This window comes from Delphinus delphis, chromosome 1 (assembly GCF_949987515.2).
Source record: "Delphinus delphis chromosome 1, mDelDel1.2, whole genome shotgun sequence".
In the NCBI taxonomy this organism is placed as follows: domain Eukaryota; kingdom Metazoa; phylum Chordata; class Mammalia; order Artiodactyla; family Delphinidae; genus Delphinus; species Delphinus delphis.
Window position 1 is genome coordinate 137480369 of NC_082683.1, and position 16646 is coordinate 137497014.

Below are 16646 nucleotides of genomic sequence, written 5' to 3' on the forward strand. Positions count from 1 at the left end.
GAGGGCCAGGAAGATAGTCTCAGAAGCAGTCTGTGGGGAAAGAGGCTGAAGGTTAATGATAAGGGACATTGAAAAATGTGGAAGATAGAGAGTTAAATGGACATCCTCTCTCTTTCATGGAAGGTTTAATCTGGAGTCCCATCCCTGAACTTGATAAGCACCTAACCTCTGCTCTCTCCTCATCCCTGAAATAAGGAATCATCTGGATCATCTCCCAGGTCCCTTCTAGCTGACATTCATGGCCCACTGCCCATGTGAAAATGGATTATTCCCTCACACATGTGCTCGGCTTACCGATGAACAGTGAAATACGCTGGGGACAGTCAGCTGCTATTCTGCTTCACTTTCTGCTCTTTTTCTGGTGTAAGTTATTACTCATTTAGGAAGAGAATCAGTGCTCAATATGTGAGAGAAAAAGACTCTGAGACATGGCTTTCCAAGGAGCTCTGCAGAGTCTGGGACGACAATTTATCTTCCCCCTAACGCTGACGGTAAGAGTCACTGGGACAGCGGACCTGAGTACTGAGATGGAGGACTGATGTGCTTTGGACGGGGCGTATGATAGCACCAACAGTCACATCCATACACACATGTTTTCTGGAATTTGGGGGGACTTATTTTTAAAGGAGAAAGGAAAGAATAAGTCAAATTGTTTATTCCTTTTCCAAAGTATTTTATATTTACTAGCTTTTTATTTGTGCCAGAGATGAATATGCATGCGAAAAAGAGGTGCTGAGGATTTCCTTGTTATCTCCGTGTTTTTCAGGCCTCCCCTTCTTCCGTAAGCCTAGAGACCGTCTCAGCAGCCCTGGTTTTCCTTTCCTGTCAGCCTTGACAGCTCCCTCTCAGTCACCCAGCCATCGGGCAGCCAAGCGCTGGCCGCTCCCCCAGAAGCCTTTGCAGGAGCCAGCAGTTACCTGGCAACAGCGACAGTCTTCGAACAGGAGACAAAACAGCAGCGGACACCAGAAAGAGCAGTTCCTTCCAGAATCTAAAAGAGGAAAAGAGAAGGGAGGCAAATGGCTCTTTTTATCAATGGCTTTTTATCCCCGCCCATGCTGTTCTCCTGAATCCCCAACTCCCAATCATCACCTGGTAAAAATAGCCTCCAATTGGAGAGTTTAATAACAGCCGCAGAGGTTCATATGGAAGATTGTACTTGGGTAGACTCAGTAATCACACCCTCCCTTAAACCCCCTGTAGAATGCTCAGGAGTTAATCAACCTAGTTTCCATCTGTGCACATGCTGTGTTCCAATCCAAGGACTGGAACCACCTAATTGTCCCTCCATGGTAGCATCCTAAATTCTGTGTACTGAGAAGCACTGACAAGCAATTATCTCATGTCTTGCCTCCTTAGCCACAACTCTACGGTGAGTGGTACTGGGTCGGGGGGGGGGGGGGTGGGAGGTGCAAGTGGATAAGCATACTAGCTAACAATAGCTAACATTTACTGAATGCTTACTCTGTTCTAGGTGCTGATCTGAGCACCTTTAACTTTCAAAACGGTCCTATGAGATCAATAATATCATTATCTCCATTTTACTGATGGAGAAACTGGAGCTCAGAATGACTAATTGTCAAATGTCATACATCTATTAAGAGCAAGGCTAGGATTTGAACTCGATTCAGTGTTTGAACTCATGTCCTTCAACACCTTGTTATGTAGCTAAGAGGTGAGAGCCTGTAGGATTTGCTAAGAGGGCGCCTGGCTGGATGGTAAGGCAGAGATGAAAATTACTAAACTGTAAAAGTCAGGGATAAAAATTAATTATGCTAAATTCACCTAATAGAATATACTGATCAAAACTTTCTCCTCAGTTAAAGTGGGATTGTGTAATTATAAGCGAGGCTGATCAACCCCTTTTAGCAGAGTCCTTTGAAACTACTGCGTAAACTCCCACAGGCCTCAGAACACGTAAACATCAACCTATGGGGAAGATAACCCCTGAGGACTCTGTCATCCTCAACATTCTGTGATTCGGTGGGAAAAGTAACATGGCTGCATGAGTCAGCGCAAACAGAATAGGGTGTGGAATGAGATGACCAGAACTTCAGTCTTGGCTTGGTTGTCCACTCACTTTGTGACCTCAGAGAAGTCAATTCCATAAACATTCACTGGGCCTATGTCTTGCACCAAGTGCTGACGTAGGGCCTGAGAAAACAGGAATTCCCAGACATGGGTCATGTTCTGAAGCGGGGTCACAGTCTCATGGAGCAGGAAGAATTGTGGACAATTTCTCACATTTTCCTTATCTCTAGACTGAGAAGACTAATTGCAACTTCTTTTGTTGTGAGCATAAGACAAGATAATGGTTGTGAGAAGGACTTTATGGACTACAAAAAAGGCTTGCAAAGTTAGTAGTGATTATCAATGCTAAGACTGAGCTCTTAAAATAATTCACAGATATTATCATCATGGTTACTACCCTGCATGACCTGACTCCTGCCAACCTCTCCAACTTTATTTCCCACAAGTGCCCTGTTCCGCTTCTTGGCTGCACAGGCCAAAAATATTCCTGCCTCAGGGTGTGCACTGCCTGAGGTGTACTTACTCCACTCACCTGGATGGCTCATTCTCGGAGGATCCAGAGAGGTCCTCCCTATTCACCCTATCTAAAATAGAGAACATGTGTGCACACACAGACACACACATATACACACTGTGCACATACACACATGCATACACACATGCACACATACAGACAGGTATGCTATAGCTATATACACTCAGACACACACACACAAACACATATACACAGATGCATGCACACATCACTCTCTATTTCCTTATCCTGCTTTAGTTTTCTTCAGCATGCTATCTCTTCCTAAAGTTATGTTTTTACAGGTTTGCTCACACATTTATTACCTGATTCTCCCATTGGAATGTAAGCTCTCTGAGGGCAGGGACTTAGTCTTGTTAACATTCTATTTCTAGTGCCCAGAGCAGTTTCTGACTCATATCACAGCTCCATAATTTTTGAGATATAATTCACATACCATACAATTCACCTATGTAAAGTATAAAATTCAGTGGTTTTCAGTGGTGTTCACAGAGTTGTGTGACCATCACCACAACGGATTTTAGAACATTTTCATCCCCTCAAAAAGGAACCCCATATCCATCAGAAGTCACTCTGTTCCTCCCCTCAAAGTCCACACTCCATCCCCAATCACTACTCATCTACTTTCTGTTTCTATGTATTTGCCTATTTCTGGACATTTCGTGTAAATAGAATCATATAATGTGTGATCTTTTGAACATTAAAGTTTGATGAGTGAATTAAAAAAACGTTAAATCCAATTTTTGCCACACCCTCTAGATATCAGTAGCTCCTCAGAAAGTTTCCTTCCATGAGTTTTGAGCAATCTATTATCCAACCTAACAAACAGAATTCATCTGGCAAAAATATAGCAAAAAACCTCATTTATTCATAGTGCACTTTTTGTTTGTTTTTTAATTGTGACGTTTTGATATAAGCTTCCCTTTGCACTATCAACAGAAAAAAAGGCAAAGCTGACAGCAAATAAATACTTGAAATGAAAATCTGAGGGGCCTCTTTATTTACTTAAGAGACCAACTGTTTCCAAACATTCTGAATTACAAATGATTTGATTCTCATCTAAGAAGAGGCCAGCAAGTCTCGTGCTCCGATACGTTGATTACAAATCATTCTCTATTCATTAAAGCAGGACCTTTATCAGGCAGCTTCGGTAGACATAATTCCACACATCCATGGACCTGAAAGTCGTAAAATAGCCTTTTATTATTTACAAGCATTTCATAATCAACTTCACCAACCAAACTGCCTTTCCCCTTCAATTATTTTAAAATAGTGAAGTTTTAGTGCATAAATACACTCTTCTCCAACGTACACTGTTAAATGATTTCTCATATTTGATTCACGTAAGAGTAACTGACATCAGTGTCTCAATCGAACTGTGAATTAGAATTGGAATGGAACTTAAGGTCATTGGGTCTAACCTCTCACCCAGTGCTGGAATCCAAGCCATAGCTTCCCTGGTTTGAATGCATCCCAGTGATAGGGGGCACATCATTAGGTATGGAGGTATCGCCCTCCATCATTCCAAACAACTTTAATGCCCAAGCATTGTTCCTTATAGTAAACTCCCCATGCATCCTGATTTAAAGATTTTCCCCACATGACTGTCTTCCTTCATCTACCTTCTTTTAGTCCAAGTTCTGCTCCCTAAGGTAAAAGAGGGGAAGCCTACTTCTTTCTGCCCAGGGAAGTGAGTCCCCTGAGTATCTGAAGACAGCTTGCCTCCTTCAGAATTGTTCCCTGAGCTAAAACCCCCCAGGCCATCTTACAGAGTGGATTTTAGACCCCTGTCTGCTGCCACCTCCCACCACCCTCACCTTTCTGATCACCCACCATTGAAGCAATTCATTGCTGTGTGTCAGTACAAATATGCAATATAGGCACCTATGAACCTTCCCAATGAAAAGGGGGTCAGACATGCCTCATGTTCATTGCTGAAATACCCTCTTAAATGCAAACACCATATATATGAATTGCTGAGACCATACAGATAAAATTATCCATATTGAGGGACTTCTATGGGCTTTTCATATTCATTTGTGGGTCAAGGACTTCTTTGAGCTAAAATGAGCAGATCCCATTTAAACAAAGGACGATATCCATTCAGGAGCTCTGACCTGAATGTCCTATCTTTAGACACATGTAATTTCAACCAAAGTTATCATGAATCAAACCCGGAAAGCCAGAGCTATTTCAGCAGCTGTGAAAACAAAAGCAATAATACCAAGCTACTTGTATCCATTTAATTTGGAGCTTTCCTGAGGAGAAAAAGTAAATTTCGGTATGCTTCCCATTTAAGGATGCCACACAGAGAATGCTTTGCGTCTTCACAAGTCCTTCCAGAGGGTATCAGTGCCAAAATATAAGGGGAAGAACTGACAGCCTATTTTTGTCAGGGCCACAGAGACGCTATCTTCATGAGAATACTGCAGTTCAAGGTCTGATCTGGTTCCATCCTATCCATTCAAACACAATAACAAGTTCACCCACAAATAACCAGTTTGGGAGGCTTGAGTCTCACCCACTGTGGCCACTCCTTCATTTCCAGCCAGGGAGACAACTCTGGTACAAGATTAGAAAACCAGAAGCATCACGGAGTTTCCTTCCAATAGGCAGCAGCATGCAGAAAAGAAAGAAGGCATTGAAAGTTAGTCCAAGCAGTATTAAATCACAGCTCTACCATTGCTGATGAGTAACTCTGAGGAAGTGACTTAACCACCCTTAGTCTGCTTCTTTGTCTAAAAATGGGGTTCTCAATACTTACCTTAAAAGGTTGCTGTGAGGAGCCATGTATGAGAATGCACGTGAAATGTATGTAGTAAGCAGGGCCAGGCATATAGTAGGTGCTCATTAAGAGTGATTAATAAACAAATTACAGATCACAAAGTTGTTTGCTGAAAGTAGAATTACAACAGAGGATGTGGAATATGTTTAATGGCTCTTTTTCTTGGGCTATAAGAAAGAGCTTAATGAATTGTCCCCTTTCCACTCTGTCTAAAGAACTGGGACCAGTCAGCTAGAATGGCCTGCCCTCTTTCCTGGACAACAAAGAAGACATAGTGACACTTACCAAATTTTCTATTTTTAAGCTCTGTGAAGACCAACACCCTTCTCTGGCACTTGTCATGGTAACACTACCATCGTGACATCAACAGTAGTTTCAGACCACTGACTTTACAGAGGATTTTTCTTTCTTTATAATCAAAGCCCTCTGGCAAAACATTCTTTATATATTAGGCTTAATTGCTTCCAAAGGTTTTCTAGGTATATTTTTTAAAATTCAGTCACAAGAGGTAACATGTTTTCCTTGGAGTATCCTGTTCTTTCACTAAACTCATCTCTTTGGGGACTTCTCTGTAGACTGATGGCCCCCTGGAAATCCACCATCAGTAAATAAATGTAGATTCTCAGTTTTTTTAAATTTTTATTTTATATTGGAGTATAGTTGATTAACAACGTTGTGTTAGTTTCAGGTGTACTGCAAAGATACATATACATGTTATCTATTCTTCTTCAAATTCTTTTCCCATTTAGGTTATTACAGAATATTGAGCAGAGTTCCCTGTGGTATACAGTAGGTTCTTGTTGGTTATCTGTTTTAAATATAGAAGTGTGTACATGTCAATTCCAAACTCCCAATCTGTCCCTCCCCACCCAGTAACCATAAGTTCGTAGACTCTCAGTTTTATCAGTCAACACAAATGCACTCTGGATGTCTTTATGCTAATGAAATAGGCCATATAGTCCAGGCTTTTAAGTGAGTTTGTCCTCTAATTCCTGCCCAGCCGTTCTAGGTCATTAACCCCACAGATGAGAAAACTAAGACCCAGAGAGTTTCAACCCACCTAATGTCATCTGTTAGGCTAAAGTCTAGCTAACATAGAGACAAGACTTCCAGGACAATACTCCCTCCATTCTGTCCCACCTCTTGCCCTCACAACACAGTCTGGGCTGAGCCCACGTTTTCTTTTTTTTTTCAAAGATTTTTTTTTTTGATGTGGACCATTTTTTTAAAGTCTTTATTGAATTTGTTACAGTATTGCTTCTGGGTTATGTTTTTTGGTTTTTATGGCCGCAAGGCATGTGGGATCTTAGCTCCTTGACCAGGGATTGAACTTGCACCCCCTGCACTAGAAGGCAAAGTCTTAATCACTGGACAGCCAGGGAAGTCACTGATTGGACATTCTTGAGGGATTACCTTGCTTCCTTGGCAACCAGAGGAGGCGGCACATCAATCAGGCCTGCTCAGGGATGGCCAATGATTCAAGGCCCTGACACAGAATATCCCCAGGTGGCTCCTCTCAGGAACTGCCTTTCCTGGCATGGGTGGCCTGTTGTCTCGGGGGATGTTTGGTCAGACGGGACAATGTCAGCTTTGTCTTGTCTCCTTCATTAGAATTTCCTCCTATTGTGCATCTACAGAAGGGAACTGACTATATGGCAGAGTGACTAAAGAAAGATGCTAAAGTTGGAACTGGGGACAGTCCAAGTTGGCAGCCGCTGAATCATGAGGAGATTCTATGCTGCCACTTGTTCCCCCGTCAAGTTCGAGTGACTCGGTTGTTTAAATCTTGTGGCAAGACACCTGGAAGCTATTTATCTTTTTCCTAAGGACTCATTCACAGGGTAAAAATGTAATAATGTTCATTTACCATCACTCTATTGCCCTGAAAACCAGATTGCTGCTAATTCAACGTGGTGCTGATTCAGTCATCATATCACTGAGGCAACATTCTTCTGCAATAGCTATTTATGTCCCAGCACCATTTGAAACACCCTTCAGATCTTTTTTGAAACGTTCGAGCCCCACAGAGGCAGCCTGATCTGATGAGAACAGTGTTGGATGTGAGTCTAAGGACCACATGTCTGAAGGTGAGCCAACCACCTTGGGGTCATGCCTTCCCAGCTCGAGTGATACTTGCCTTTTCTCCTCAGACTTGTTTCAGGACAAACCAGCTCACCTCAGCTCTGGAACCGTCTCCTGCTCACTACAGGCAGGAAGAAGGTGGAGAGACAGGTCAGTAGCTGAACATCTGATAACATTTGCTCCAGAATTGTCAATGGCCTGGCATGAGAACTCAATCATCCTGCACGGCTTCTCTGTGCGTCGGTTTCCCCAATCAAGAATGAGGATATTTACCCCACGTTGAAATGAGGCAAATAAATGATGGAATGAGGATAATTACACAGTAGTGCGTAATTATTAAGTGGGCTGGACACCCAGCCAGCATGAAGCCAGTAGAGGGGCAATACTGTGAGCCCATTTATACAATGAAAAAGTCCTTGGGTTTGCTTCCCCCCCACCCTCTCCTTCCAAGGTCCTGCTTCCTCCCCCTTCCCAGGTACCCCCATGAGAGTAGCTGATAAAATGCTTATGGAGGACTTCAAGTGCCTGGTAGATCAATGCTACATGAATAGAAAGTTTTATTATTATGCAAAACACTGGAGAACCGGCTTCCCCAGAAATCATCACACACCAGGCAGAGAATAGATGAAATAATTTCCTTTTCTTACTTCTGATCTCTGGCTGAAAGCTTCTCAGTCATTTAAGGAGGATTTAATCCACTAGTGGACTGTCCCCATTTGAGGACTGCAGGGCTAAAGTTAGTACTGACCTGAACATAACAACCACAAGGGGGAAGAGACCACAGTTTCTCTCTACTGCTGCAAACCAGTCACCTGCCAGTTTGCACACTTGTTCCTTCCCCAGAGTTTGGGGGACACAGTCTTCCACCAGGATTTCTCCTTTGAAATACCTTCAAGCCAAAGCAGGCTTAGGAAAAACTGCTCTCTGGCCCTTCTCCCCACCCTTGATTTTCACTGCTTTTCTTCAAAGGACCTACTCCTACTCATTGGCACAGGGCTTCACTCTCAGCAAGTTATACTGTAGCCCCTTTAAAGACCCTCTTGTAAACAGAACCAATTTTAAGGCTCTGGGGAAGAGTCTTGCTAGGGGCTGAAGAAGAACTTTGGAGGCTAGCGGACCTACTTTTTCCCTTCGAATTGCTCCATAAAAGTAGCTGCCAGTTCCAGGCTTCATGATAGTCCATTTTTAAAGGCTACGACTGTATGGTCCAGAGAGGAAGGACCAAGAGAGGGAGTAGACACGAGGGATGAAGATTAACTGATTGAATTGGGGGTGTTTTGCTTAAGAGGGATCTCTCAAGGAGATGCATGGGTGTTTTCAAGTATGTGAATGCATGTCATTGCAGTTTGGTTTTTATGATAATCAACAACAGAAACTCATTCAAACTAGCTCAGGTAAAACAGGATCAGTACAGAGCTTCTAAGGAGACTCCTAGGGATATCCAAGAGATGGAACCATAATAGGCTTGGGCCTCCTAGAAAAATGGTGAGAGAGTGGGTTTGAACTTAAGGTGGTCTAGACACTACAGGAGCAGAAGCTCAAGTGCCTTCTTATAGAAAAGTCACCTTTCACATGACTCATCTGGCCCCATCTGCTTCTTCCTCTAATAGCTAACAAATGCTTTCCAAGTGGCTGCATTTAAATACCATTGAGTGAGAATCTCAGTGGCTTGACTTACTTTTTTAAAAAGACTTTCTTTTTCTAGAGCAGTTTTAGGTTCACAGCAAAATTGAGAGGAAAATACAGATATTCCCCATACACCCCCTGTCCCCACCCATGCATAGCCTCCCCCATCATCAACATCCCTCACCAGAGCAGTACGTTTGTTACAACTGATGAACCTACATTGACACATCATAATCACCCTAAGTCCATAGTTTACATTAGAGTTCACTCTTGGTTTTGCACATTCTATAGGTTTGGACAAATGTATAATGACATGGATCCGTCATTACTGTATCATACAAAGTATTTTCTCTGCCTTAAAAATCCTCTGCGTTCTGCCTATTCATTTCTCCTCTCCCACCTCCAACCCCTGACAACCACTGATCTTTTTATTGCTTTCATAGTTTTGCCTTTTCCAGAATGTCATATAGTTGGAGTCATACTATATAATTCCAAGTGTGTAGCTTTTTCAGTTGACTTCTTTTACTAAATAATGCGATTTTAAGCTTCCTCCATGTCTTCATAGCCTGGTAACTCACTTCTTTTTAGCGCTGAGTAATATTCCATTGTCCGGAAGTACCACGGTTAATTTATCCACTCATCTACCAAAGGACACCTTGGTTGCAAGTTTTGGCAATTATGAATAAAGCTGCTATAAACATCCATGTGCATATTTTTGGGTGGACATAAGTTTTCGACTCCTTTGGATAAACACCAAGGAGCAAGATTTCTGAATCATATGGTAAGAGTACATTTAATTTTGTAAGAAACCATGGACTGTTTCCCAAAGCGGCTATACCATTTGGCATTTCCACCAGCAGTGAATTAGAGTTCTTGTTGCTCCACATCCCCGCCAGCATTTTGTGTTCTCAGTGTTCCAGATTTTGGTGATTCTAATAGATGTATTTAATTTACATTTCTCTGATGATATATGATGTAAGCATCTTTTTGTGGAGTACAGGCTCTAGGCTCGTGGGCTTCAGTAGTTATGGCACACGGGCTCAGTAGTTGTGGCTCGCGGGCTCTAGAGGGCAGGCTCAGTAGTTGTGGCGCACGGACTTAGTTGCCCTGCGGCATGTGGGATCTTCCCGGACCAGGGCTTGAACCCATATCCCCTGCACTGTCAGGCGGATTCTTAACCACTGCACCACCAGGGAAGCCCCCATTTTTTAATTAAATTGTTTGTTTTCTTATCCTTGAGTTTTAGAGTTCTTTGTATATTTTGGAAAACAATCCTTTACCAGATGTGTCTTTTGCAAATATTTTCTCCCAGTCTGTGGCTTATCTACTCATTCTTGTGACATTGTCTTCACAGAGCAGAAGTTTTTAATTCTAACAAAGCCCAGCTTATCAATTACTGGTTTTTAGCAGACCACCCAAGTGGTAAGTTATAGTCTAGTTATAGATTGCCTGGCTATGAATCAGGGATTCATCTCTCATCCAATCAGCTATAGCAAGAGGGTGGGGTTAAGTGGTATTAAAAAAAATTGCCCTGCCCTGGCATTCTGGGCTATGAGCAAGGCAGCAACAAGTTTTTCTCGAAAGAAGCACAGAAGGATGGGCAAACTAGCACGGAGGTAATGAGCATATAAGAGGTACAAACTATTAGGTATAAAATAAGCTACAAGGATATATTGTACAACTTGGAGAATATAGTCAATATTTTATAATAACTATAAATTAAGTATAACCTTTAAAAATTGTGAATCACTATATTGTATACCTGTAACTTATATAATATTACTGTACTTCAATTTGAGAAAAAGCGAGCATAATAGGTCCTGGAGTCATACTGCTTGGTTTGAATTCCTGCACATCACTTCCTTACTGGATAAACCTTGAGCAAGTCACTCATCTCTGTGCCTCAATTTGCCCATCTGTAAAATGGAAAAATAAATAAGGTTATTGAAAGTATTAATTAGGCAATCCACATGAAGCACTTAAAATAGTGTCCAGCATAGAGTAGCACTCAATAAATATTTGCTACTGTTTTTCTTGCCAGTATAGTGCTTCTCCATAATGTGAATACCCGAAGAGCTTTTAAAATGCAGATTCTGATTCAGTAGATACAGGGTGAGACCTGAGATTCTGCATGTCTAATCAGCCTCTAATCAGGCGATGTCAATGCTCCTGGTCTATGGCTCACACTTCAAATAGCCAAGCTCTTGTACCCAGGACACGAGGAAGAAGGAAGAGACTATTTCTAGGGAAAAGAACTAGAATAAAAGTCTTTAACGAAAAAAGCAAACTTCAGCTCAAAATAAAAAAGAACTTTCTATCAAATAAAATCATCCTTAAACGGAATACATAGGCTGCTTTGTAAGAATGAGTCCCCTCTCTGGAAGCAGGGCGGACTTCTCCAAAGTACAGAAGGCAAGCGCCAAAGGCCCGTGATTCCTTTAGGGGCCCCCAAAAATGTTTTAATTTTGATTTCTTTTAAAATCATAAGAAAAATGTGTGTGATAATAATAAATATATAATAATGAATCCAGCCTGGATTATAGTCGGTTTTATTCCAGTGGAACCATAAAATATAATTTTAAATATTTTTTATGAAGCAGAAGGACTACAAAGCAAATATGCCTGGGACTCATGAAAGTGATAATGTGGCCCTGACTGGATGTTTTCACAAGGATTCGAGCATGAGATAAAGAATGGAACCATAAGGTTCCTTCCAACTTTAAGAGTCAATATTTCTTTAAAATTCTATGACCTTGCACTGGGTCTGCCAGTCACAAACCTCACAACAGCAAAAGTTCACTTCCTGCCTGTCCCACATTCTCAAATAGAGACTAACATTGCTTACTTACCATTGTCAATGAATTAGCATTTTACAAGCCACCCCTGGAATTTATCGTCTATCTCTACCTTCTCCCAGTTTGCTTCCAAAATAAAGTATGATTTTTATTTTTACAAAATGCATTTGATTCCAGAAGCATTTTGCAGATATTTCCTCATTTATACATAAATCACTTTGTTGAAGGAGGTGGAGCTTTGCTTTGTTTTCACTTTTAAAGAGGGAAACGAAGCCAAGAAAAGATTGAGACCTGTGCTTTGAAACTCAGTGGGAGATAGAAAATATGTGTCTAAGATGATAGCTATGTTTATGATGATTATTTTTAAAGCTGTGGGTGTAAAACATAGATTAAGCACTCATCAGTCACTTAGGAAGTGATTCTCAACCATTGATACAAAATGGAATTATTTGTGTAGCCTGGATCCTCCTGCAAACATTCTCAGAATATCTAGAGAACAGAGCCCCAGACCCACATTTTGAAAAGGCTCCCTGTGTGAGTCCTGCCATTATGAGGGTTTAAAACCACTGTGTCACAGACATGAGGAATACTGCAGAAGCCCAGGAAGGAGGAAGTTCCAAGGAGGGAATGGTTTGGCTTCTGAGGCTGCACAGAGACGCAGTAATAATGAAGGTGGAAAAACATCCTTTGAATTGGAGGGGACATTTGTGACTTTGGTGAGAAGAGGGACCGTGGCCCATGGGAGTAAAAGCCAGATTATAAAACATTGCTTACCCTATATACAGTCAGCACTCAACAGATATCTGAGGAATCATAAACTTGACAGATGAATGGAAGATGAGGAAGTGGGCATGGAGTATAGACTTTAAACCAGGGGTTTTAATCTGGGGTCCACAGATTCTTCCCACCAAGGGATCCATGGATAGAATTCAGGGAATCCATGAACTTGAAATGGAAAAAAAATTGCATCTTGATTTTCACTCACCTTTAACTGAAATTTAGCCTTTCCTTAGATTATGATTGTAGGTGTCATACTTAGATGGTAGTCACAGCAGCGCCTATTACTTTGTCACCTATGACAAAGCTATTTTAATACCACATTACAGTTGATATAATGCTGCAAAATGTTGTTTACAGTCATCACTACTACTTTGACATTACAGGAGTCATTAGACCCACTTCAAGCTTTGGTTATTTAATATATTAATAGAAAACATATAATAGAATGAAAAAAATAAAATATAAAATAAATACACTCTGTGCCAGGATAAGTGTCTAACTTAACTGACAGAAGTTTCCTTCTAGATCTTCCATCCTGAGCCCTCAGACGTGAGACAGGGGATATTCTGTTCCTACGCTACCCAAATGGTAACGTTATATTTGGTATCCTGCCAACTCTTTCTTATTTCTTGAAGGTGAGGGCTAAGGACAGGGAGTAGTGAACAAAGAACTCTGGAGGAAGGAGGAAGGAGAATCAAAGGCAACCCATAAATGCCAGGGGCTGACAACATCCACACTCCCGAATGCTGTATCTCCCTGCCCTACTCCAGCCCTGCTCCATCTCACTGTGCACTGTTCACTTCCCTGCCCAAATAGAAAAAGGCCACTGGAAGACAGAGCAAGAAGACAGCATCATACAGCACTCCCCAAATTCCAGCCACAGATGAGGCTCTTCTGGGCAGAGCTTTCACAAGGTCCCAGTGAACTGGGAAAATTAACGACAAGGTACTGAGTATGTTACAAAACTAACATATCCAATTTCAAAGAATGTTCTTTGTTCTGAAATTATGGCTTTTCTATATTTTTATATTAAAATGTCCTTTTGATCAATCAGTACTGATATTAGATAACACTTTGTTTTATATTTTAATATTCTTATTTAGTAGAATAAAGTATTGTAAAGTCCTGTGTCTATTCCCCAATTTTTAAAACTATTGTTATCATTCTTGAAATCCACAAGGCTGGAAAGCACTATCTTATGCATTCTGTTTGTCTAATTCACTCTTCTCCTTTTAGAGATGAGTTCCCAACAAGCAATGGGACTTCTGTGCCAGCACGTGGGTTTAGAAGCATACGATTTACAGCCTAGTTTTGAGACTTGGGTTTGACCCCTGCCTCCGCCCTTCTCTACTTGTGTGACCTTGGGCAAGGAACTTAATCTCCCCAAGCCTCAGTTTCCTCATCCATAAGTTAATATACATCACTTTGTATATTGCTAAGTAAAGTTGTTATTATGACTGTTACCACCATCATCATTTTTATTATTATAACTGAGTATCACCTGGTTAATAGCAGAACTTGTCTTCCACACTGGGTTTTGGATTCCACACTGGGCTGACTCCCTGTCCAGTAATCTTCAAACCATCCAGTGATTGACAATTCACACTTAGAGAATCTATGTCAGATCGTGTCTTCTATTTAGCTCAAGAAACATTAACCACTTATTTAATATTCCTGCCAAAACTGCGTAATCTGACTCTAGCCATGAGGGAGCATCAGACAAAACCCAGTTTGAAAGACCTCTAAAAAATAACTGGCCTAAATTCTTCAAAAATGTCAATGTCATGAAAATCAAAAAAAGGCCAGAACACCATTCCAGATGTACGATTTTGTATTAGATTCTGGACCACATAAAAAAGCATCACTGTGAAAAGAATTGTTTAAAAAATTATGGAAACAACTTGCAAAGTGTGAGACCCGTAATTAGATAATAGTATTCATTGTTAACTATCCTGAGTGAATATTCTTCTTAGAAAATATATGCCGAAGTATTTAGGGACAAAGGGGCATGGTTTCTGAAAGTTGCCAAGAGGTTTAGAAAAAATGTAATACATAAATATAAGAAGATATGCTATATAAATAATATATATATGAAATATATATACAGAGAGAGAGAAAGAGAAAGGTATATATATAGAGAGAGAGACAATGATATAAACAAATTTGGCAAAATATTAAAAGTGTCTATTACATGTAAGTCACTATGTAGAACAATAACACCTGATATCATACAGGACTTTACAGTTTACAGCATACTTTCACATGACTTCCCATTTGATTGGATTCTCACTGAATTACCAGTGAAGTACGATGAAACCACGTCTGCACAAACTATGCGAGGGTACCCAACGTTGACCGGGCTCAACAAATAATAAGTACTCAAATTATTATTCTACAGCTTTTCTTCAGGAAATTAAAGCAAGCTTTCCTTCGTTATCTGTTCATTTTTCACTTCCTAAGGCAAGAAAGAGAGGGGAGGGCTCCCGACAGAAATGAGTAGGGGTGATGTTAACTCTCCAGATTCCATCATGATGAGCAGGGATTCAGAAAACACTCAGTAGGAAATTTAACCAGGAGCAGGGGCTCAAAACACAAGCACCCATAAACAAATGCAGCCTCTATCTTACTTCTGAAAAGATGAAAGGAGGATAGGTAGATAATGAAGGCAGTTAACACTTATCCAACATATCAGGCTCTTACTCAATTTTCAGAACAAATTTAAGAGGCGAGTAATAGTATTAACACCATTTCCTGGGTGAAGGGACTCAGGCTCAGGTGAAGTGAAGGAACCACTCAAGGTCACACAGCTACTGAATATCTTAACCAGCTGGAGGAACGAGTATCTCAGCCCAGGCTTCTCCAAGGTCTATTTCTTTCACCCTTTGCCACATAATGCAGCTCTTCGGTAAGGTGAATGATTGCCAATATTTTTTCCACTCCCCAAAATAGTGTTTTCTAAGCTGAAATAGACAACCATTGATTAAATCCAGCAGCCCTCATTAATCAGTTTCTTGAGTGAAAAATAAAACAGCAGGTTCCAGCATTTTTATTCTTAGCTCCCTTACTAGGAGAAAGGAGAAGGAAGGGGAAAGGAAGGAAACTAGCGTCCAAACCCAAGATGACTGATTCAAACCCATCTTTAGCTGCCCCTGGATTCCCACCCACACAGCCCTCGACCAGTTCCATGGCACCAGAACTTCAGCAACTCACTCCTGAATCCGTGCAGGATTTCCATGCCCTAGAACCATTTATTCCTCCACAGTGAGAGGGCCGTAGGATGTTGTGTCCCTAATATTAACAATGCATTTTCCCTCGATGGCAACTGGCTAAAATTCACAGGTGACGATGACAGTGCTCGGCCATGCAAGCCCTCTGACCACCTCACTGGCCCCTCATTTGTCCAGATGTTCCTGCTGCTTTTGATTACAATACTAAGGTCTCGATACTCCTTCCTGCCGCCACACAAATGCCCGGTGATTCATTCAGAACTGACACCCAAGCCTTCATTGCTCACTGCTGGAAAAAGAATTTCGGAATTCTCTCTGGGAGTTCTAACGTTTCCCCATTTCTCTTTTGTGCTGATAAATTCTGGAGAGCAGTAGGGATAGCAGTAAGACATCCATCATCTCGTGGGATTTAGAAGCAGCGTTCTCAGCCAGTACAACTGCACACTGACTTTAACCGCTATCTGTGGATCTCAGCTTTCAGGAATATGGTCTGGATGTCACCTTCTTTCCTCCTCTATGCTAAATGCTCTAAGGAAGGCATTCTGAGTCTCACCATCTAAACCCCAGGAAAGGGGAAAGCTATGACTAAATCCCACTGACAACTGTAGATTCTGGAAGGAATGCAGAGAACTCTTATTTCGTTTGCTAAGGTAAGTGGAAAACACTTGGGTCTTAAAAGTCCATGGACCTTGAAAGAAGACAATTTAAGCTAAAATCTGAGGCCGTGAAAGTATTTGCAAATGTTAGCAAAATCTGTGCCAAACAAATGTTCTATCTTGCTGAATTTC